The sequence below is a fragment of the Acomys russatus genome, chromosome 20 (genome assembly GCF_903995435.1).
Source record: "Acomys russatus chromosome 20, mAcoRus1.1, whole genome shotgun sequence".
NCBI classification, from domain to species: Eukaryota; Metazoa; Chordata; class Mammalia; order Rodentia; family Muridae; genus Acomys; species Acomys russatus.
In genome coordinates, this window is record NC_067156.1 from 6,145,212 (window position 1) to 6,168,383 (window position 23,172).

The 23,172-nt window shown below is 40.3% G+C and overlaps 1 long non-coding RNA gene across 1 annotated transcript in view; it reads right to left on the reverse strand.

Moving 5' to 3' along the window:
• Positions 1–16,911, reverse strand: part of LOC127204460 (uncharacterized) — a 41,792-nt gene extending 24,881 nt beyond the window's left edge. Inside the window, exon 1 of the long non-coding RNA XR_007832470.1 lies at positions 16,633–16,911. This is a non-coding gene — a long non-coding RNA (uncharacterized LOC127204460). The remainder of the gene's footprint in view (positions 1–16,632) is intronic.
• Between the last annotated feature and the right edge of the window lie 6,261 nt (positions 16,912–23,172).

The following is a 23,172-nucleotide window of genomic DNA, read 5'->3' on the forward strand; positions in this document are numbered from 1 at the left end:
GAAAACCACCCAGAGAACTCAAATACAACGGAAATACAGAAAATGACCTCAAATCCTTAGTAATGAGGATGATAATGGAGGAAACAAATAAAATTCGTAATCAAATGCAGGAAGACGCAGACAAACAGGTGAGAGACATAAAAGAAGCACATAGAGTGGAACTGGAAAAATTGCAGGAAAATGCAAACAACCAGATGAAAGAAATAACTAAAACGGTTCAAGCTCTGAAGACCTATAAAGAGGCAATGGAAGAAACTCAGGAATATACAAAAAATCAGATGAAAGAAATCAAAAAATCAGTTCAAGATCTGAAAATGAAAATGGATTCAATGATAAACACACAGACAGAAGAAAAACGAGAACGTGAGACCTCAGAGAAGAAGGCGAGCAACACAGAGGTGAGCTTTTCTAACAGAATCCAAGAGATGGAAGAACGAATCTCAGGGCTAGAAGATACAATCACAGATATTGAATCAACCATTAAAGAAAATGCCAAATCTGGAAAACTCCTGACACAAAACATCCAAGAAATTAAGGACACCATGAAAAGAAGAAATCTGAGGATAATAGGCATTGAAGAAAGAGAAGACATCAGACTCCAGGGCCCAGAAACTATTCTCAACAAAATCATAGAAGAAAATTTCCCCAATCTAAAGAAAGAGATGCCTATAAACATACAAGAGGCCTACAGAACACCAAATAGAATTGACCAGAAAAGAAAAACTGCCCGCCACATAATAATCAAAACACAAAACATGCAGAACAAAGAAAAAATATTAAAAGCTGCAAGGGAAAAGGGCCAAATAACATTTAATGGTAAACCTATCAGAATTACACCTGACTTCTCAGCAGAGACCATAAAAGCCAGAAGGGCCTGGACAGAGATCCTGCAAACCCTAAGAGACCACAGATGCCAGGCCAGACTACTTTACCCAGCAAAATTATCAATAACCATTGACGGAGAAAACAAAATATTCCATGACAAAAACAAATTCAAACAGTACCTATCCACAAACCCAGCTTTACAGAAGGTACTAGAAGGAAAACTCCATCCCAAAGGGTCAAGCTACAACCAAAACTACCCAGGAAATAGATAACTATCCCATGGCAAAAACACAACTACACAAACGCTCGACTGGAAACAACATCAAAATTAAGACTCTTAACAGTCACTGGTCATTAATATCTCTCAACATCAATGGCCTCAATTCTCCAATAAAAAGACACAGACTAACTGAATGGGTACATAAACAAGACCCAACATTCTTCTGCATCCAAGAAACACATCTCACCCATAATGAAAGGCATTACCTCAGGGTAAAAGGTTGGAAAAAAATATTCCAAGCAAATGGTCACAAGAAGCAAGCAGGTGTAGCCATTTTAGTATCGAACAAAATAGACTTTCAACCAAAATTAATCAAAAGGGATGAGGAAGGACACTTCATACTCATCAAAGGTAAAGTCAACCAAGATGACATCACAATTCTGAACATCTATGCTCCCAATACAAGGGCACCCACATATGTAAAAGATCTCCTAAAAAAGCTTAAACCACACATCGATCCCCACACAATAATAGTGGGAGACTTCAACACCCCACTCTCACTGAAGGATAAGTCATTGAAACAGAAACTAAGCCGAGAAATAACATCATTAACCAATGCCATGGGTCAAATGGATCTAACAGATATGTATAGAACCTTTCACCCAAACAAGAAAGAATACACCTTCTTCTCTGCACCCCATGGAACCTTCTCCAAAATTGATCACATCGTAGGTCACAAAGCAAGCCTCAACAGATACAAGAGGATTGAAATAATACCTTGTATCCTATCAGATCACCATGCTCTTAGGCTGCAATTCAACAACAACAGAAATAACAAAAAGCCTACACGTTTGTGGAAACTAAACAACTCTCTGCTAAATGACACCTGGGTCAGGGAAGAAATAAAGAAAGAAATCAAGGAGTTTCTGAAATTCAATGAAAATGAAGAAACAACATACCCAAATTTGTGGGATACATTGAAAGCAGTGCTAAGAGGAAAATTCATAGCACTAAGTGCCTTTAAAAAGAAATTGGAAACATCGCACATAAGCATCTTAACAACACAACTGGAAGCCCTAGAAAAAAAAGAAGCAGAAACACCCAAGAGGAGTAGACGCCTGGAAATAATCAAACTCAGGGCTGAAATTAACAAATTAGAAACTAAGAAAACAGTCCAAAGAATCAACAAAACCAAAAGCTGGTTCTTTGAGAAAATCAACAAGATAGACAGACCATTAGCCAAACTAACTAAAAGGCAGAGAGACAGTATTGAAATCAACAAAATCAGAAATGAAAAGGGAGACATAACAACAGACACTGAAGAAATTCAAAGAATCATAAGATCCTACTTTGAAGGCATATACGCCACAAAATTTGAAAATCTAAGGGAAATGGACGATTTTCTTGATCAAGTTCACTTGCCAAAGTTGAATGAAGAACAGATAAACAAGTTAAATAGTCCCATTTCCCCTACAGAAATAGAAGCAATCATCGATGGTCTCCCAACCAAAAAAAGCCCAGGGCCAGATGGGTTCAGTGCAGAATTCTACCAGACCTTTAAGGGCGAGCTAATACCGATACTCTTCAAGCTACTCCAAAAGATAGAAATGGATGGAAAATTACCAAATTCATTCTATGAGGCCATAGTCTCATTGATACCTAAACCTCACAAAGACTCAACAAAGAAAGAGAATTTCAGACCAATTTCTCTTATGAACATAGATGCAAAAATACTAAATAAAATACTTGCAAAACGAATACAGGAGCACATCAAAGATATCATTCATCATGACCAAGTAGGCTTCATTCCAGGCATGCAGGGATGGTTTAATATACGGAAATCCATCAATGTAATCCACCATATAAACAAACTGAAAATAAAAAACCACATGATCATCTCCTTGGATGCAGAGAAAGCATTTGATAAAATTCAACACCCATTCATGTTTAAAGTTTTAGAGAGATCGGGGATACAAGGCACTTTCCTCAACATAATAAAGGCTATATACAGCAAGCCAATAGCCAAAATCAAAGTAAATGGTGAGATACTCAAGGAAATTCCTCTCAAATCGGGAACAAGGCAAGGCTGCCCACTCTCTCCATATCTCTTCAATATAGTACTCGAAGTTCTAGCCAGAGCAATAAGACAACAAAAGGAGATCAAGGGTATCCAAATGGGAAAGGAGGAAGTCAAATTATCCCTCTTTGCAGATGATATGATAGTGTACATAAATGACCCTCAAAACTCCACCAGAGAACTCCTCAAGCTGATAAACACCTTCAGCAAATTGGCTGGATACAAAATTAACTCAAAAAAGTCTGTAGCCTTCCTATACACAAATGACAAGCTTGCAGAGGAAGAAATTAGGAAAACCACACCCTTCACATTAGCCACAAGCAATATAAAATATCTAGGAGTTACCCTAACTAAGCAAGTGAAGGACTTGTATGAAAAAAATTTCAAAACTCTGAAGAAAGAGATTGAAGATGACCTGAGAAGATGGCGTGATCTTCCTTGCTCATGGATCGGGAGAATTAACATAGTAAAAATGGCCATCCTACCAAAAGCAATCTACAGATTCAATGCAATCCCTATCAAAATAACTACACAATTTTTTAAAGACATTGAAAGTTCAATTCTGAAATTCATATGGAAAAACAAAAAACCCAGGATAGCTAAAACAATCTTGTACAATAAAAGATGCTCCGGAGGAATCTCCATACCTGATCTCAAACTGTACTATAAAGCAATAGTACTTAAAACAGCATGGTACTGGCACAGCAACAGGCTGGTTGATCAGTGGAATCGAATCGAAGACCCAGATATGAATCCACACACATATGGTCACTTGATTTTTGACAAAGAAGCCAAATCCATTCAATGGAAAAAGGATAGCATCTTCAACAAGTGGTGCTGGTCTAACTGGAGGTCTATGTGTAAAAAAATGAAACTGGACCCATATTTGTCACCTTGTACAAAACTCAAATCCAAGTGGATTAAAGACCTCAACATAAAACCAGAGACACTAAGCCACTTAGAAGAAAAAGTGGGAAAGAGCCTGGAACATATTGGCACAGGAGACAACTTCCTGAACAGAACACCAACGGCCCAGGCCTTAATGTCAACCATTAATAAATGGGACCTCATGAGGCTGAGAAGCTTCTGTAAGGCAGGAGACACTGTCAAGAGAACAAAGCGACAGCCTACAGACTGGGAAAAAATCTTCACCAACCCTACATCTGACAAAGGTCTAATATCCAAAATATATAAAGAACTCAAGAAATTAAACACCACCAAACCGAATAACCCAATTGAGAAATGGGGCTTGGAACTAAACAGAGAATTCTCAACAGAGGAGTATCAAATGGCTGAGAAACACTTAAAGAAATGCTCAACCTCCTTAGTCATCAGGGAAATGCAAATCAAAACAACTCTGAGATTCCATCTTACACCCATCAGAATGGCTAAGATCAAAAATTCAAGCGACACCACATGCTGGCGAGGATGTGGGGAGAGAGGAGCACTCCTTCATTGCTGGTGGGAATGCAAACTAGTACAGCCACTTTGGAAATCTATCTGGTGCTATCTCAGAAAAATGGGAATAGGGCTTCCTCAAGACCCAGCTATTCCACTCCTTGGAATATACCCAGAAGATGCTCCAGCACACAACAAGAAAATTTGCTCAACCATGTTCATAGCAGCCTTATTCATAATAGCCAGAACATGGAAACAGCCTAAGTGTCCCTCAGTAGAAGAGTGGATAAAGAAACTGTGGTACATATACACTATGGAATACTACTCAGCTATTAAAAACAAGGAATTCCCTAAATTTGTGGATAAATGGATTGAGCTAGAAATGATCATAATGAGTGAGTTAACCCAGAAGCAGAAAGAATCAAATGGTATATACTCACTTATATCTGCATACTAGCCCAAGGGGCATGTCCCACAAAAGCCTTCACTTACCAGGAAACTGGGACAGAGGGGAAGGCATCCTATTGGGACTCTAAATGAGAGACGCATGGGAGAACAGCAAAATAAAAGGATCCAGAGGGTCCTAGAAATCTACAAGTAGAACAATATGATAGGCAGATTTGGGCCCAGGGGTCCCGCTCAAACTAAGGCACCAGCCAAGGACAATACAGGAGGTAAACTTTAAACCCCTTCCCAGATCTAGCCAATGGTCAGAATATTCTCCACAGTTGAGTGGAGAGTGTGATACGACTTTCTCAGGTGTTCTGGTGCCTCACATTTGACCATGTCCCCTGGAGGGGGAGACCTGGTAGCACTCAGAGGAAGGACAGCAAGTAGCCAAGAAGAGACTTGATACCCTATGAGAATATATAGGGGGACGTAATCCCCCTCAGGAACAGTCATAGGGGAGGGGAATAATGGGAAAATGGGAGGGGGGGAGGAATGGGAGGATACAAGGGATGGGATAAACATTGAGATGTAACAAGAATAAATTAATAAAAAAAATATTCATTAAAAAAAAATCTGAATAAATTATAATAAATTAATTTTTTTTAAGAAAAAAAAAAAAAAAAAAAAAAAAAGGAAGTGTGTCACTGGGGGTGGACTTTAAGGTTTCAAATAAGCAACCCAAGCCCAGTGTGCCTCTCTCTTCCTGCTGCCCTCAGAGCTGGATGTAGAAGTCTCAGCTACCATGACTGCCTGTGTGCCTCCATGCCACCTGCCATGAGTATAATGGACTAACCCTCTAAAAGTGTATGCAAGCCTCAGTTAAATGACCTCCTGTATAAGAGTTGCTGTGGTCATGGTGTCTCCACAGCAATAGAACACTGGCTGCCTAAGACGTGTGGTATATGTGAAAGAACGGCCACTTGCAGGAATAAATAAATGAATACTCATCATTTATTCCGCAAATGTTTACTTCACCCAACCCTGAGGCAAGCACTCTGGCAGATTACTTCTGGAAGAATACAACAAACACCAAACTGGATGGACCCTATATCTTATAAGTCACACTAACGAAGGGAATTCTAAAGGATGTGGGTACATAACTTGAATATTTATGCATACAGAGTATGTATTTGTGTGTTTGCATGTAAACTTATATCATGAGCAATTTGGCTCACTTGAGGGGCTGAAATTGAGTTGCTATAGTGATAGCATTAACAAAGATTTAACCAGGCAGTATCTGAGCACGGTGTTCAGATTGTTTGGGGGATGGGATGAGACAGAGTGCGGGGAGTTGGGACACGTGGAAGCCAGCCAGCCAGCTGGTGCAGAGTGAAGAGGATGCATGGGGAAGAGATGAGAGTGCAGGAGTCTGACCTCTCTGGGCTTCGAGGAATCAGGTGTGTAGTTTTGGTCTTCTCCTTGAAGAAAGTGATGGGAGTCTATGTAAGTGACACGTGCAGTCAGAAGCGTGATAACTAGCTATGCAATGGGGCAGAGGCTTGTCTGTTCCTGTACTGGAAGAGTGGCATGTCTGCTACGATCTATCAGAAGAGTGACAGCTTACACACCAGTGGTGACAAAGTGTGTCTGTAATGTACCATGGGAGCAAATCCCAAAACATGATGAAAGACTTGATGGTGGCTGAAGGTGGGGGACTGTCGAGACAAAACCCAAGAGGTTTGTGTGACGGGCGTAAGCAAAGGTGTTCCAAGTTTGGTAAATTTATAGGGGCTCTCTGAGTTATGTTTATGGGTCCTAGAGTATTCTATATTTAAATGTGCATCGATACCTCATAAACTTCTTGCTGAACAGTACTTGAAATCTGTGTGAGGGGAAAACCTCAAAAAAGCCAAAGTCCTGAGGGTCTAAGTGGACGATCTCTGGTACTTGGGAGCTAAGTGATATTCAAACTCACCTCTTCTCTGAATGCTGCTGCAATGTCCCTGTCTTCAGTATCTGAAAAAGAAGATAACTCTGCATGGTTTTCAAGTGATGCATACGTAGGCTCAAGTTATATTGTGGTATGTTAGGTAAAGGTAGGGCTCCAGGTACAAAGAGCTGGAGAAACTGCAGCACTTCCTGCAGCTGATATGAGCCATACAGAAGTCGCAGGCCTGTTCTCCCTGATCATCAAAGGTCCTAGCTGAAAACAAAGTGCAAACGGCACAGGCTAAAATGTAACAGCATATAGGTAGTACACTTTCAGTCCAATGACATCATTTACAAGAAAGCTTTAATATTTTTGAATTTTATTTTATGGGGGTTTTGCCTACATGTATGTCTTTGCACCAGATGTGTGTATGTTATCACACTGGTGCTGGGAATCGAACCCAGGTTCTTTCTAAGAGTGCCAAGTGCTTTTAATTTCTGAGACATCTCTCCAGATACTGTTTTATCTCTCTGGATAATTTGCCTAAATTTTGACTTCCTATTTAAAGAATTCTGTGAAAAACAAAACAAATTTGTTTAGAAATATGTTTCTAAAACTCATTACCTTTATGTCACTTTGAACCTAACTTTTTTTCACATTATATTCAAGATTTTATAAAATGGTGCAATTTCTGAACAGATAATACAATAAAAAGTATTGACAAATATAATCTAAAAGTCAGTATACCAAAAACTTCTATAAGTGTATAAACTCTGGTTGTGACAGCATTGCCCGTACTTGCACTATTTTAAAAATTAAAAACATTTTCTAGACAGATTGTACAATAATTTTCAGCATATCAGCCTCCATCATAATCAACATATCTCTAACATTTAAAATCCATGAACCTAACTTTTAAAGTGAAGAACAAAGGTCATTTTCCCTAAGACTTCACAGATGATGTTTCCTTAAAACAAGCTGACAGTGCTTTCATTTTTTTTTCTGATGTAAAAATAAAGAGAGGGAAATGACAGAAATGATCGCTGAGCTAAGTGGAATTAAGGGACTTCCTGGTTGTGAAACTGCTGAAAAAGTAAATATCACACTCTTGGACATGTCTCTCTCTTGTGTGCTTTTCTATTTTCATTAACGGCGTGAGATTATGAAGTATCCACCAGGAAAACACAGGATAGGTGTTTTCCTTTTCCAAATTGTGTTCTGTAGAGTTCAGCTATGGCAACACCTCATTTCTGTAGTAAAAGGGGGTTATATGAATGGGATGATGGGTGCATTGCATCTGTTCATCCTCATGACGGTTCCTCTTGTATCATAAAGTGAACAGGAGAGATGAAGGATGGCTGCACTATAATATTTGCCTTTATTTCTCCCAAGAATAAAAACCAGAACAAGAAACGGCAGATATCCTAATAAAATTTCACTGCTTCTTTAGATCTTCTTGGGGATGACAGCAGCTCTTCCTGTCCTAAGCACCCCACAATCCCACAGGACAACTTTCTCTTTCTTCAACTCCCACCGCATTGTTGTACCAACATTAGAAACTGTAACAAAGGTAGATGGAGGAAACTCAGGCGGTCAACTTGAGGTTGGACTTGAGTCACTCAATTGACCAAGAGTCTAGCAGTGCCAATAAACCATCCACGGTGAAACAGCCCTAAAGCAAATTGTGCTCCAAACCATGGCTGCATCTCTGTTGTAGGAAAAGCTCCTTTTCACATAGGAGACCCATGACCTTCAGTGTAGAGAATCTAGAGCCCCGTCAAAGCAATTGTTACTCCTGTACATACAGATACACCCTGATCTTCACCAAGTGCTTCTGCTTTAAAGGGAGTAAGTTATGTAATGTGTGAAAGACACATCAAAGTGGGACATATCTATGAAAATAAATGTATTACAATGTGGTCATTTGTCAATATTGTTTTCTTAGGTCTAATATTGAGATGATATTTTGTATTAATTTCTCATTCTCACAAGTAAGATTTATATATGGACATAAAGAAAAATATTGGAAGTAAGAACATTTACATTTTTCCTGCATTTTATATAACTTTATATCACATGTATATCTATACACACATACACACACACACTCCTCAAAACTCTCTCACCATACTAGATTTTTGTGAAGAGAAGATAAATTAGTATGCTTTTAAGGGATAAACATTGCAAGGATTAAATATCTCTAAGGCAAACAATGAAACTCTATAATCTTCCAACTCCTATATTCTAGCTTGGACACATTTACTTCAAGCAGTATAACAAAATTCTAATTCAATAGTTTATTTTGGTTGGCAATAGATTTTGGCCTTTGCTAAAGCATGCTTCAAAGCATTATATATTATGTGTTACTTCTAATATTGGACTAGTTCAATTTCTTGTTTGCATAAGCATATTTCAGGAACATTAAAAATGCAACTTTAATAGGATTTTTCTTTCTGTTTCTAGTGTCTAAACTTATATATATATATATATATTATACACATAAGCAAATATAATATAAACACATACACAAAATACAAATGTGTGTAAATATATATATTTTTATTCATATCTGTGCATGAAAGCCTTAAATTCTCTCTATAGATATGTATTGAAACAAGGTTAAAGCTTGGGAGAGTGAAAAATATCAGTCCATTTATATACTTGAATTCACCATTCATAGTTATCTACAAATGAACAGATCCTTAAGAGAAATGAGTATGAGCACGAGAGGAGAGTTTTTACAAATGTGACAACAGAAGTAAAGGCAGAACACAAACCCGAGTTAGAGGGCAACGCAGTCCATGCCTCCAATACTGAGGACAGGACACTGGGGGCAAGTGAGTTAGTGAGTTAGTGGATCCCACTTAACGGAAGTGTGACCAGACAGTAGCAGCATGAGACATAATCTCAGCCTACATAAAGATCCTGTTTCCATAGCTCTATGGCTTTCAATGAGGGTAGTGTCGCCCTTTGGCAATATCTTAGGAAGGGGTGTGTACCCTCAGAGGAATCACAGTTGGAGTCTGGTTAGCAGTGACTATGCCTTTCAGTAGGAGGTCAGGGGCTCCCACATAATGAAACCTCCTAAATATTTCATACAATAACACATGTGGCATTGAATGGAGCTTCTGAATATCAAAGCATAGGACGGTGCCTTTCATAATTAGGAATTTGTAAAGAATTTCAACCAAAGCCTAGCAGTGTACAGCGAGGTTGCTAGGGGGTGTAGGCACTCTGCGTGCTCTGCCATCTGACTTTGGAGCAGAAACAGTGTAACAGTAATAGAATTGGAAAGCAGCAGCAGCACTGAATCCATAGTTTTCCCTTGAGTTTCATTTGTTTCCAACACCATGGAAGTCAACAGCAGAGCCCTTTGCAGTAGAGTTTCTACCACTAAGTAACAAACAGAGTGAACATGCTCCATGGAGCTGTCAGAAGTTTGGAGGCAAAGAGTTAAGAGTGTTCACTGTCTAATTTGCAGAAACACAGGTCCAGATTTCTCCTGCTCCAACCGTCTCTATTTGACTTGGCACGTGTTCCCCATCTGACAGTAACAACTCTTTCCTTCTTCCTTCTCCACACAAGTGAGCCTGCTTGGTGATTAGTCTACCTTTGTTTCTGTCTACCCTCGCTGTCTCATTTTCCTGGATTCCTTACACCCCAATTCTTCTATATATTTATTGTCTAAATTCACATTTATTATGTGTGCATCTATACTAATGCATATGCACGCACAGGAGCTCTGGCTCCCTTCTGTGTCCTTGTGAAGTTATCTTTAAGCAGCACAGAGAAATGCACATGGTTACAAATCAATGTTGACTTGGGGTCCCTTTGCAATACTGATATTTTAGCTAAGTACATCAGTGCAAATTACACTTCAAAATATTAATGAATTAACACAAAATATTCGTTTTTATCAGGAGGTGGAGACGAAAGGCCAAGGACCAGAGTCTGATGCAGCGACTGGTCATCCAATCAGACTTCTGCATTCATCAAGACCTCTGCATCATTTTGCTTTATAACCACCACAGACCAGTGATGTTGTCCCAGGCAGAGAGCCCTAGCACTCATGTCTTACTTCGCAGTTTACCACGCAGTGTCTGGGTTGGAGTCAGTCAGAGTGGGTGTCTGGTTTCTGCTCTGCCATTCACTACCAGTGTAGCCATCAACTCACCAGGACCCCTCTGGGCCACCGTCATTTCCTTAACTATTAAGTTGTAATAAAGTATTTTAAAAGCCTTTTTAATCTCTGTGAAAAATGTATGATTTTCATTCTAACATGTCAGCACTGACCAGGAGAAATAGATTCCCATAATAAATGTAAAACACACACACACACACACACACACACACACACACACACACACACACACACACATATATATCCTGTAGGTCTCAATTTTTATGTTTCCAACCACAATATTTCCTTTAAAATACTCATTCTAGTCTAGTTTCTGAAAAATGTCATGCTTTATAAAAACTAGAATGTATCCCTCCACATTTAGCAGTTAGTGCCTTTACTCTGAGGACATAGTCTCCACGCTGAAGGCTACATCTCCTTTCCTATTGGCATTTCTCTCCACATCTATAAAAGCTACAATTTGGCTGTGAATTCTTGCAATAAAAAAAATGATCTTATCTGCTCTTCCAATCATATATTTTTGGCACACCTAACCTTTGACCCAGCAGTTTCCCGATCCTTTTGAGTCCACAGGGTCAGTGACTCCACACAGACTATATGCAACTAAACACTGACTATAAACAAAGCGTTTAACTGCAACTGCTGTGGGTGAGAAGCAGCTTCTTGTTCTAGCAACTATTTCATCCACAAGCAATTTTTCCCTAGAGCTTTTGCAAAACACAATAGAAATCTTTAAAATTGGCAGTCTTGTTGAACTTCAACTATTTTATCTAGCCAGGTCCACGTAACAGTGGAAACTTGAAAGAGGCCCGTTGACGAAATGAGGTTTTGATTTGGAACATAGGTGCAGAGATCAAAGGAGCCAAATACCTCATTCAGATGGCTTCTCGCTGCCACTGATTCTGCAAATTTCTCCACAAGGTTTGGGGATGCCACTTAACACCGTGCACAGGTGTGGGCTTTAGGAAAACACTTGAAAATTCAGCTTTTGTGAAACCTGTAAATTAATGTTTCTGTTTAGCTTTCATAAACACTCATTATGATTCTCTAAGACATATGACTAACCTCTGTTAGATGTGAAGTGAGACATATGTCCCCAAATTTGGACTAAACCACCCTTAGATGGAGGCTGAGGCGATAGCTCGGTACCTGAAGGCCTTGCTGTAGAACCATTGAGCACCTGCACTCAGCTGCCCCAGCACTCAAGTAAAAAGCTTGCAGCGGAAGTCCCTGCCTGTATTCCCAGCACTGGGAGCTGAGGACTGGCAGATCCCTGGAGCTCACTGACAAGGCAATAGAGTCAATCAGTGAGCTTCAGGTTCAAGGATTACCTCAGAAAATATGTTAGAGAGCTACCACCAGTTGCCTTCAGTCTCATGTGTCCAGACACACACACACACACACACACACACACACACACACACACACACACACACCTCATTTTCCCAGGACTATATCCAATGCTTGACATGTCCATTAAATGACATACAATAGTCTTGATTATTTTGCTGTGGATTGTGGATAATTCACTGAAAAGTTTTTGTTCCAGATTTGCTTATTTCTGTCACCCAGCTTGTTTCTGGGCAAGATGCCCACCTGCCCCACCTCCTTAGAAACTGGTTTGGGTGTTTGAGCCATGTAAGCTCATTTAAAAATTAACCTAAACAAAAACAGAATTAGAAAGGCAACTTGCCCACAATAACAATGAAATCCTTTTCAAACCAAACACATAACGTATTCTAAAGACAAACACAAATGGCTTTTTAAATAACCATGATTTTAGATTATCTTTGCCTCTATTCCTCTCATTAGAATGAATAATTCAGAGTGCTTACTATACATGGTAGAACAGCTTCCCCTCAATAATTCATTTTTAGTACACCAAAAAATAAGAGGTCTCACATTCTTATGTAGAAACAAAGATTTAAATCAGACCATATTTTTAAGGGGAACTTTACATTCAGAATTATCTATAGTTTTGGATTTATTCTCTTTACTGTGCTGCTTCCTCTAAATTAAAGCCTTAAGATCAGGGTAGTCCATGACACAGGTGACAGGAAGCCCTGCTCTGTATTTCACTATTCTTTAGGTATCAAATACTTGCAATATGAGCAAAATCACCCCAATCTTTCCCCTAAAATGAAGAAAGTAATTTGTGGTGCTATAGCCAGATCTGAGTAAAAGTAATATTTCTAACATTCTGTCCATCCTTTAGGATTTAATTTTGAGTGAAAACAATCCCCAAACTTTGGGGGATAGGGCAACTTCTGAACTGTGTGAGCAGATACACACACGTGTGTGCACACAGAATTTTTGTGACATAAATAAACATAAAGACTTAAAGCGAAATTTGAGCCTATGCAAAAAGTAGTCCACAGTGGTGCAACTTTGCAATCTCAGAGCTGGGGAGGTGTAGAGAGATAGCTATGGGGCTCATTGGTAGGTCAGCCAAGCCTAACGGTAAGCCCCAAGCCTATGAGAGACCTTGTCTCAAAAAACACGGTTGATAAACCTGAGGAGAAACAACCACAAAACTTCTTCTGTGGCTTCCACATGCATGTGCATGCATGCATCCACACACACTCACACACAAGGTGCATCTGCATACACATGAGTGCATACATATACACAAAATCCTTTCTAATATTTGAGTTATAGAATGGGGAATTTGATGGAGAGGGATTTGAAAACCTTCAATTTCTCTTGGATGATAACATGTATAAAACAGAGATTGTACTGAATTTGTCAATTGCATGCATACTGACTCATTCACATCCAAGACATATGTGTAGAATACTATTATCCATAAATCATTCATCTTCTATAAACCACCCTGTGTTATGCATGGCAATATTTGTGGAAGAAGTACCATGCATTATTTAGGTCTATATATGGTGTGTGTGGGGGGGGGCAGGGGGTGTGGTGTGGTGATTTGAATAAGAATGGCCCTATAGTCCCATATGTTTAAATACTTGGTGAAACTCTATGGGAAGGATTAGGGTGTGTGGATTTGTTGGGGAAGGTGTGTTACTCAGAGTGGACTTTGAGGTTTCAAAAGACTAGTGCCATTCCCAGAATGCATTCTTCTTCCTGTTTCTGGTTCACGGTGTGAGCTATTAGCTATTCTTACCGCCAACCCTCTGCTCCACCATCATGGACTCTAATCATGAAGCCATAAGTTCAGTTAAATGCCATCTTTTATAAGTAGCCTTGGCCGTGGTGCTTTTTCAGAGACACATACTTGGATAAAGTAAGTGAAACAGCAGATGTGTGTGCTGTGTGTGCATAAGAGGAAGGATGGAGGATAGCTAGGTAGCGTCTGTTCGCTCCTCCTGTTATGTAAGTCCTGGGAATTGACGTCAGGTCATCAAGCTTGGCAGCAGGCACCTCACCCCAGTGAGCCATCTCTCTTTCCCTATATCTATTTCCTTCAATGTCTGAAATATTAGTTTTGTACTTTGTAGTGTTTTTTTTTTTTTTCCCAGAAGATGGTAGACCCAGAAGGCAGTTATATTCACCTTTAGAGATCAAGACATGTTACACCCATGTCCTCGGGGCACCAAATGATGCCCATTTCCACCACGAAGGAAAATAATATCATTTGGAAGACACTGTGGCTGCATTAATGTCCAGCTTCTCTGTAGTATCAGAAGATGAAAGTACAGAGAGTTAGACTCTCCTTGGCTAAATGGCTCAAGACTTTCGATTTCTTCCTTGGGTGGAACCAAAGGTGTGCTGGGGAAACTTAGGAGCCTGACAACGTTTGTGAAGCTCGGGTCAACTCGGTGTTAGTGTCAGCTTTGGGGATGCTCAAGCAAAGGTGTGAAGTGAGGAAGCAGGCTCAAGTACCTGTGAGAATAAACCCTCATGCTGCAAGGGAGTGGGAGAGAACAGATGGTTTGGGGATGATTTAAAACACTTGTTTTTGGACTGTCACCAAGCTCTCACAATCTGATGTTCAGTTAGTAAATACCAACTCTATATGCAAGGTACTAGTTTTCTCAAGGGAGGTGCTATCCTAATGGAGATGTTAAAAAGCAGATGAAACAAGAAAAAAATTACTCCTCATTGTTTCTAGGTGTTTGATAAGCACCGTTTCTTACTGACTATTTAATCACAATGTTTCCCATTTAATGATAGTTTAATTTCCCCCTTTTACTAAGCAACTGTGAGTGTCCAGGTATTCTGTCTGAAAGCTTTGGATAGAATTATAAATTCATTCTGTCTCAAAGGGATTCATTTTGGCTGAAGCGCTTCATTTAAACAGCAATAATAAATGTGGAAGTTGAGAACTTTTGCCCATGGAAAACAATGATATTCTTCTTATCCTCAATTTGGTGGACAGGCATATGGTGTTATGATTATGCTGGGGAAGTGGCAGGTGGCAGAGCCCTTGAATCAGGGAGACCAATAGATACAAAGTATGGTCACACTGTGCTTTGTGTGCGTCTGCAAGAAGTCCCTGTTCTTTAAGCCGGCAGGAGCAGGGATAGTAAAAATAAAATGACATACAACTAGAATAATTTTGGGGAGTGAATACTGGTAATCAGAAAGGGGGGAACCCGAAACGAGAAATTTCCTATTTAAACATCCACAGTGTTTGGGTTTGGATTCCTTGGTACAACAAGGTGGGGGTTGCTCACAGAAACAGTCTGCTTTTTACATACATTCCCTTCAAAACTCCACCACAGATTCAGGTACAGTTTGCTTGCGGGCTGATTGGGGACAGTCAACTGGGATCAGAGAGAGAGAGAAAGAGAGAGAGAGAGAGAGAGAGAGAGAGAGAGAGAGAGAGAGAGAGAGAGAGAGAGAGGGAGAGAGAGAGAGACCACAGCTGTAGACTTCACACTTGGGAACTTAGTTGACAAGAACTCCTGAGAGACGTTAGACATTAGTAACTACCTTTTAGCCTTTCTATAGAAACATGCGGATGGGCAGGATGTTCGAAGGCGGCAGAAGAGAGAAGGGTGGGAAATGGCACAAGAGGAACCCCACAGTGATGGAAACCATGCATGTTTCCTCACTCACCTTCTTCACACCTGAGGCTCAGTTTACCCCTCTCAAGACCTCTCTTGCTCCACCAACACCCAGCCTGGGATTGGGTATTTAGCTCTAGCCTGGCTGGCAGTCTCTGCAAAGTCTTGCAGAGTTTGGGGCCAGTGCAAAGGAGGCACTAGGGCAGGGACGCTCGTCTTTCTACCAAACAAGCCAGAGGACTGGACAGACCGGCGCTGGGAAACTCAACACTCAACGCTCTTCTCTCCGGTGTCCTGTTTCCAAGCTTTACCTGTCCCGACCCGGTGTGTCTCCAGAATACTGGAGTTCACGGTGGACCTCGGGGATGGGAGTGGGATGTGGGCAGGAGTTCAGTCCAGGTAACCACTAAGTTATCCCTGAGTGCATACACTAGCCTCCAAGTCTTCAGACCCTCTCTCTTTCCCAGCACCTTGCAGGTCTAACAAAGTGTACTGAAGTCGGCCAATGACCCAAGAGGGAATTACACGAGTCAAAAGATGACACTCTTAACCCCGGGGGGTGATGAAGGTACCATGCACATCTCGCCCGCCCACAGCAGCGCCCACCGCGCAGAAGCCCGAAAGCGTACTGACTCAGGGTACCGAGTATCCCCCAGCCCCAGTGCGGTTGGTTACCTTGGCATCGGTCCCCGGCTCTTTGCAGGTACTGCTCCGGCAGAGCGGGCTAGGGAAGAAACTTGCCCACGCTCCGGGGCAAACTCTGCGGAACCTCTCCGCGCGGCGGGCCGCTGGGTGCCAGAACGGAGTACTAGGCGAGCAGAGCAGCTCCGGGCCCCGCAGAGCTCTGAGGCAGGCGGCAGGGGCTGCGGCACCGCCCACGAGTCCTCCCGCCACCGCCAGCCGCGCCCCCGCAGCCCCGCGGCTCCGCCTCCCGCCTTTAATCTCCCTTCCCTCTATCCCAGCTGGTTCCGGCTCAACCTGACTCTGAGTCCTGGCCCTCAAGTGCAGTCTGGTGGCTTAAGTGACTATGGGCTCCCCAGCAACAGAAGCCCTTGCCTTGTCCTTTGGGAACTCACCTTTGCTCTTCTCCCTAGGGCTCCGACCCACAGTCCTGAAGGACAAGTCAATAATAGGTTATCTCATGGACTATGAAGACTTGAGAATTTTTCTGGTTTGAGCAGAGGTTATGTTTGCTTGCTCCTTTTCCTTGTTCCTGTTTAAGAACAGCGCAGCCAAGGGCTTTTTAAGTGCCGGATGTGCTTTGAGGGACTTCAACAGCGACTTTGGATGAAGTTGTCACTGGTAATAACAGACCCAGTAGCTTTCAGGCCCTGCCTATCAAACCCGGACAAGCTGAAGCTGGCAGCTTGTGGAGAACTTTGCAAAGAACAAGACTACAGAAATTAAAAAGGGAAAAAAATCATTGATTAACGCATATTGAGGTTTAAAATTTAGCTCCAAATATGCTAGCAATTATCTTGACCAAACTAGGGCAAAAGAAAATCAAGTGAACTGAACCTGTGATTCCTTAGTTTGCATTCAAGTAGTTTCTATCACTTCACAACAAAACTGCAAGAAACTTACTTTGAAAGCATTAAATAGTGAAACTGTCCTGAGCTTTGCAGTCCAGACAGTCTGTCCTAATGGTAAACTTTGGTGCACTGGCCTTCTGACTCCAGTTCCTCTGAAACAAAATCTAGTTTATTTTTCTCTCACGATGCTTTTACTTTTACTCATCTTAAAACTTACAGCAAAGTACATACCATAAAATTTGCCATTTTACTTGCTTTTGGTGTGCTGCTCAATGGTAAGATATATATATATGTTGTAAAATAGATTTCTAAAATTTCTCATGCTAAGAAACAGAAACTCTTCATCCGTCAGACAACTAGGCCCCTTTTCACTCCCTTCAGCCTCTATGGGGTACCCTCGTACTTTCTGCTTCTGCAAATTTGGCTGTTTAGACTTCTGATAGGATTAGTATCCACAATATATAAAGAACTCCTACCACAACAAAAAGTCAGATCACCTGAGGACAAAGTGGGCAATTAGGTCAAATGGACTTCTTGAGAGCTGTTCTTTTTGTGCCTTGGCTTCTTGCCAGCACATGGGACCATCTTATCTTATCTTACAGGGAATTCCCAGGCTGAGTGATTTTCCAGGGCACAGTTAATGCTCTCTGAGCTAAACTTCACTGGCATGTATTGTTCTTCCATGAATTTACAGGCCCCTGTTTGCCCCCAGTGTCCCATGGACCTTTTAAGTTGTCACCGTCCAGGGAGCAACTTCTGATTAGACTTGCTTGTGACAGACTGAGTATTTGAGGTCGTTGTGACATTTTCCAGTTTTCATAATCTATTTCATTCACTCACCTGCCATATAGGACAGTGCATACTAGGAAAACTATGACTTCTCATTCATGAAACGGTGCCCAAAATTTTGACAAATATTTCGAATGGCTGGATTGAGTTGAAACTTGAATTGTTGTTAATATCCAAGGTTTTCTCAAGCAAATGCCGGGGACCAGTGTCCTATGCTTTGTCTGCTGCATTTAGTTACGGTTTCTGAGAAGTGAAAACATCATCAGTTAATTTCACAGCTAACCTAATTTAAATTTTACATCAAGAATTAGTTCTAGAACGTGGCTTCACGTCTCTAAGCTCTCCAGGCTATTAATTTTGCATAGTTACATACTTTTCATTTCTTTGCGTGTTACGTGTTCAAGTGTTGACTGGTTCTGAGCAACCTTGAAGCGTAAGGCTCACCCTCCTTTGACGTGGAGGTAACGATGGTGATCCTAAGAGAGGCTTCTCCACCGCAGCTCAATGGCAAGAGCACTGCTGAAGAACTTCAATCTCTGGCAGGTGGGAAATGTATACAATAAAGATGCTTACACAACTCGTTCACACCTACAATGAAGATGCAATAAACTGAGGGGTGACGGTATACACCTATAATCCTAGTCCTGGCAGCATGTGAACTATGATGGGAGGGAGTGGAGGCACATGTCTCTGAAGTTCACTGCGACTGTCAATCAGTGTGGGCCTGTTTTCTTTAGAGGCCCTATCTTAAGAAAATAAGATGGAGAACAATTTAGAGAGACATCCTGATGTGGATGTCTGGTTCCCACAGGCACAGATGCGCAGCCCCACATGAAAGCTTGCATAACCACACACACACACACACACACACACACACACACACACACACACACACACACGTTAAGCTGGGAGTATAGCACCACTATTGAATAGCTCTCGTCACTTGTGCTTTGTGTTTTCAGACCATGTAGGTGTTATCGATGATTTGGCTTAATGGGTAGCCAAAGTTAGAACTCAGCAGAATGCCTTTCAAACACTATGCTGGGTCATGTGGGCATCACACATACCTCCGCACCATATTATTTACAGCTCCTAGTCTTTTATGGAGGGAAAGCAAAGATGTATTGACCTGGAAACAGTTATTTTTACAGGAGTCAACAGAGCATAGTCGGGTAGCTGCAGCCATTTCCTTTATCTGATCTTGCTCTTAGTCTTCAGGGCAGAAAGCAAACAAGACAAAAGATGATAAAAGGCTTTCTGCTCATTCAGAATCAAGAGAACAGAACTGCTCTACTGAGGCAGAAGAAAAGTGCAGCACAAGCCTTGCAACAGAATCCATGGTCTTTTCTAGATGTTTCTAGAGAAAAATAAAGCTACACGGCCTGAAAGAGAGAGAGATTTAAATATGTTTCTTGGAAATATTTTTCCTTGACAATATGAAATGGAGAGAGTATCAAATACCTGGGCATTAGTGTACTTACTCATTCTTTTGGGGGGAGTGTGTACTAGTGTATGCATGTTAATACAGTATATGGATGCAGTGAACGCACATGTGTATGTGGGTACATGTGGCTGTGTGCACACTTGCTGCCTTTCTTTAGCTCGTCCCTTTGAAGCAGGGTCTCTCACTGACCTTAGGGCCAGGCTGGTTGACAACAGGCTTCGGTGATCTTCCTGCTCCCGCTCTCTGACAACACTGGAACTACGGGCAAGTGTGTGCATATCCAGCTATTTACATGGGCACTGGGGATTTGAACTCAGGTCCTCATGTTTGTGTGGCAAGCACTCTTAGCCCGAGTCATCTCTGTAATCTCAAAACTGTATCTTTCCACATGAAATTGGTCAAGTCGGTTGTGTAGCTCTGCACGGCATCTGCAGGCATAGTCAGTGACCATCATGGCACTAAGTGACCTTTCGACTTTGGAACTCCTGTCATTCCTGCTCAAGGTCACTTACCTTGACAAACAACCTTGGCAATTGCCTCCTTCAGTGCATCCATTCCCATAGTGACATCCAATGTGAACTATAATCTGAAAGTAAAATGTAGATGTGGACTTTTCTTCAGTAGGAGAAATTCAAATAAAAGTGTGCCTGCTGCCAGGAGCTTAGGTTGAGTGGTCAGGAGTTATCTGTGGTATGCAGAACGGGGTGTCATACAAAGTACCGTACAAATGGGCTGTCTGCAACTTAAGAATGCATTTTAATCTCAAACATAAAAAGGACAAACAGCAAAGCATTACACACTTTCAATAAAAGGTAATTTAGAAACAGTGATTTATCCTCATCACAACAAACATCGTATAATAACTTATAGAATAAAAAAATTATTGTGTGCTATAGAAATAAAGAAAAATATACCTGCATTAACTTTTTAAGAATCACATTCATCTCTTAAAGATTAAGGTATAGAAGAAAGGTATATGGTATATGGCTTGCATATATATGTGTATATATATATATACATACACACACATATTAAAGCATAAATTGAGCATCAGAAGAATACTGATAAAAGGAGCAGGCCATGAGAAAAATCAATTACGCAAAGAAAGAGGATTCATAACATATGAGGAAGAACCCTTTAAACAACTTAACACTTTAAATTATAAAATATAATACCGGTTAAAGAGAAAAATGTAAGATAATTAATAGCAAATGACAACGAAACAAGATGTATTGCCCTCGCTTTCGTGTATCTGTTTCCTCAAGGAGGGAGTAATTCACAGTAAGTCAGAATAGTCTGTACCCAACAGTACCCAACAGTTTCAGTAAATAGAACAGCTCAATAAATATGTATTGATTGGTTGATTGAATAAAAACTGCTTGCAGTTATTTTAGAAAAATCAAAGTCACTTGGAAAGTTATGTGTCTAATTCTTTAAACTAAACAAATTTGCATTTTCTCCTAAAAATGAAATAAGAATTTTATAAAAGGTGATGTCTTCATGTAACAAAACTTAAGCTAAAAGTAGAAAAATCTTACCTGAAGCTGTGCTGCTGTATACAGAAATTTTATTTTAAACATTAATTGGTTTAAGTATATTTAAGTTGAGCCATTTTGTTTTCAATTGTCTGAAATAGGAAAAATTTCATGTGAACAGTTTATAAAAATGTAACTAATGTAAACTAATATTGGATGTAAAACTTTCTTTTCCAAGGGGTGTTGAGCTTTGAGTTATTAACATAGCCAATAAAATAAATTGATAAATGACTTCAAGACTTTAAGTGAAAATAAAATTAATTGGAAATAGTCGACATTGATGAGAACCCTTCAATACTGTAAGTTTCTATACTGTCACATCAACACAGAACTAATAACAGATCATTTTTTGCCAAAACTTTTATCAATTAATTCATTAAGCATGACCCATCTAGTCAGTATCACTATTATGTGTTGGTACACTGGTTACAAAAATTAATAAACTGTGGTTGCTTTTAAATGACGTTAACTGTACAAATCTATATCAATAAATTTAGGAATAGTAAGGTTTCAGGAGAAAGACACACACACAGAGGAAGAGATAAAGGAAGAGAAAAAGTCAGACAGACAGACAGACACAGAGAAATGGAGGGAGGGAAGGAGGCAGAGAGGGAGAGAGAGAGAAAGAGAGATCCTGGGAGTAAACAAAAACAGCTTTGTATTATATTTCAGGGGCATAGTTTTAGGCTGTGTGTGTGTGTGCGTGCGTGCGTGCGTGCGTGCGTGTGTGTGTGTGTGTGTGTGTGTGTGTGTGCACGTGTGTTCAAAAGGAAGAACAAGCTAGCTGGTCAAAAATGATGAAATTAAGAGAGGCTGTCAATGATGTGTCTTAAGATAAAACACTGTAGTAGAGCACACATAAAAATTCTGTAGCCTCCCTTCCCATGCAATGAAATGTCCCCTTGCCCAATACTGGGAGTACCTATGATATATAGCTCACCTCACCAAATCTAATATCATTTCAGCCGCTAGGGACACAGACCATGGTGACTGTCCTAACCTTTTTGAGGAATGGATTCTATTGACTGCTCCTTCAATACGTGTTATCTTTAATGGAAACACGAGCTTTATCGAGTGATAGAGTGATAAATAATGAGTTTTAAAAACCGATGTATAAATCAAAATTAATATAAAAGTCACAAATCCTCATATTGGTAGGTAGGCTTACATAATTAACATATGAAATCATGAATGTATAACAGATGCTAATTCTAGCATTTATCTTTAAAGTGAGTGGGAAAAAAGGACCAGGTCAGCTTAATATCATTAATAAAGAATATGTTGTTTATTTGTTTATATCTCAATTTATGCCGACATATTGTTATTCTTCCTAGCTTCTGCATTTTGGTCCATTTTTCATTTCTCTTTCTATTGTAATATAAAGGAAATTTTTGGTAATCCTCTCCTAATATTTAGATCAGAGAAAAGAAAGTTAATAATCTTTAGATATTTGCCTTCCTGCTTTGTATTTCTGAGAGGCAATGATAGAAATTTAAACTGAAAGACTGCCTAATTTCACAGAGGAAAAACAATCCTATTCTTGGCTTATTATTGTAAACTCAACTTGAACTTTATAAGTGAAGGCAAAATAAATGAATTCTCTTATTCAAGTTTCTCCTTCCTTCCTTCCCCCTTCTCCTCTTTCTCTTTTCCTCTCCTCTCCTCTCCTTTTCCTCCTTTCCCAGGCCCCACTTTGCCCTCACCTTTCATTCTCTCTTCTTGTATTGCTCTTCTGAGGGTCTTGCTGTATTGCTCTGACTGACCTTGCATTCCTGGGCAACATTGATGCCTCTCTTACCCAAGGAGCTATCTCTTAAGACACATCCTAACAAGCGGGTTCAAATTGGAAAATCTCTTGAAGCAACCATCACAAAAGTTGAGTCTCAGTTGATTTTTAAGCTAAATAATGACTGGG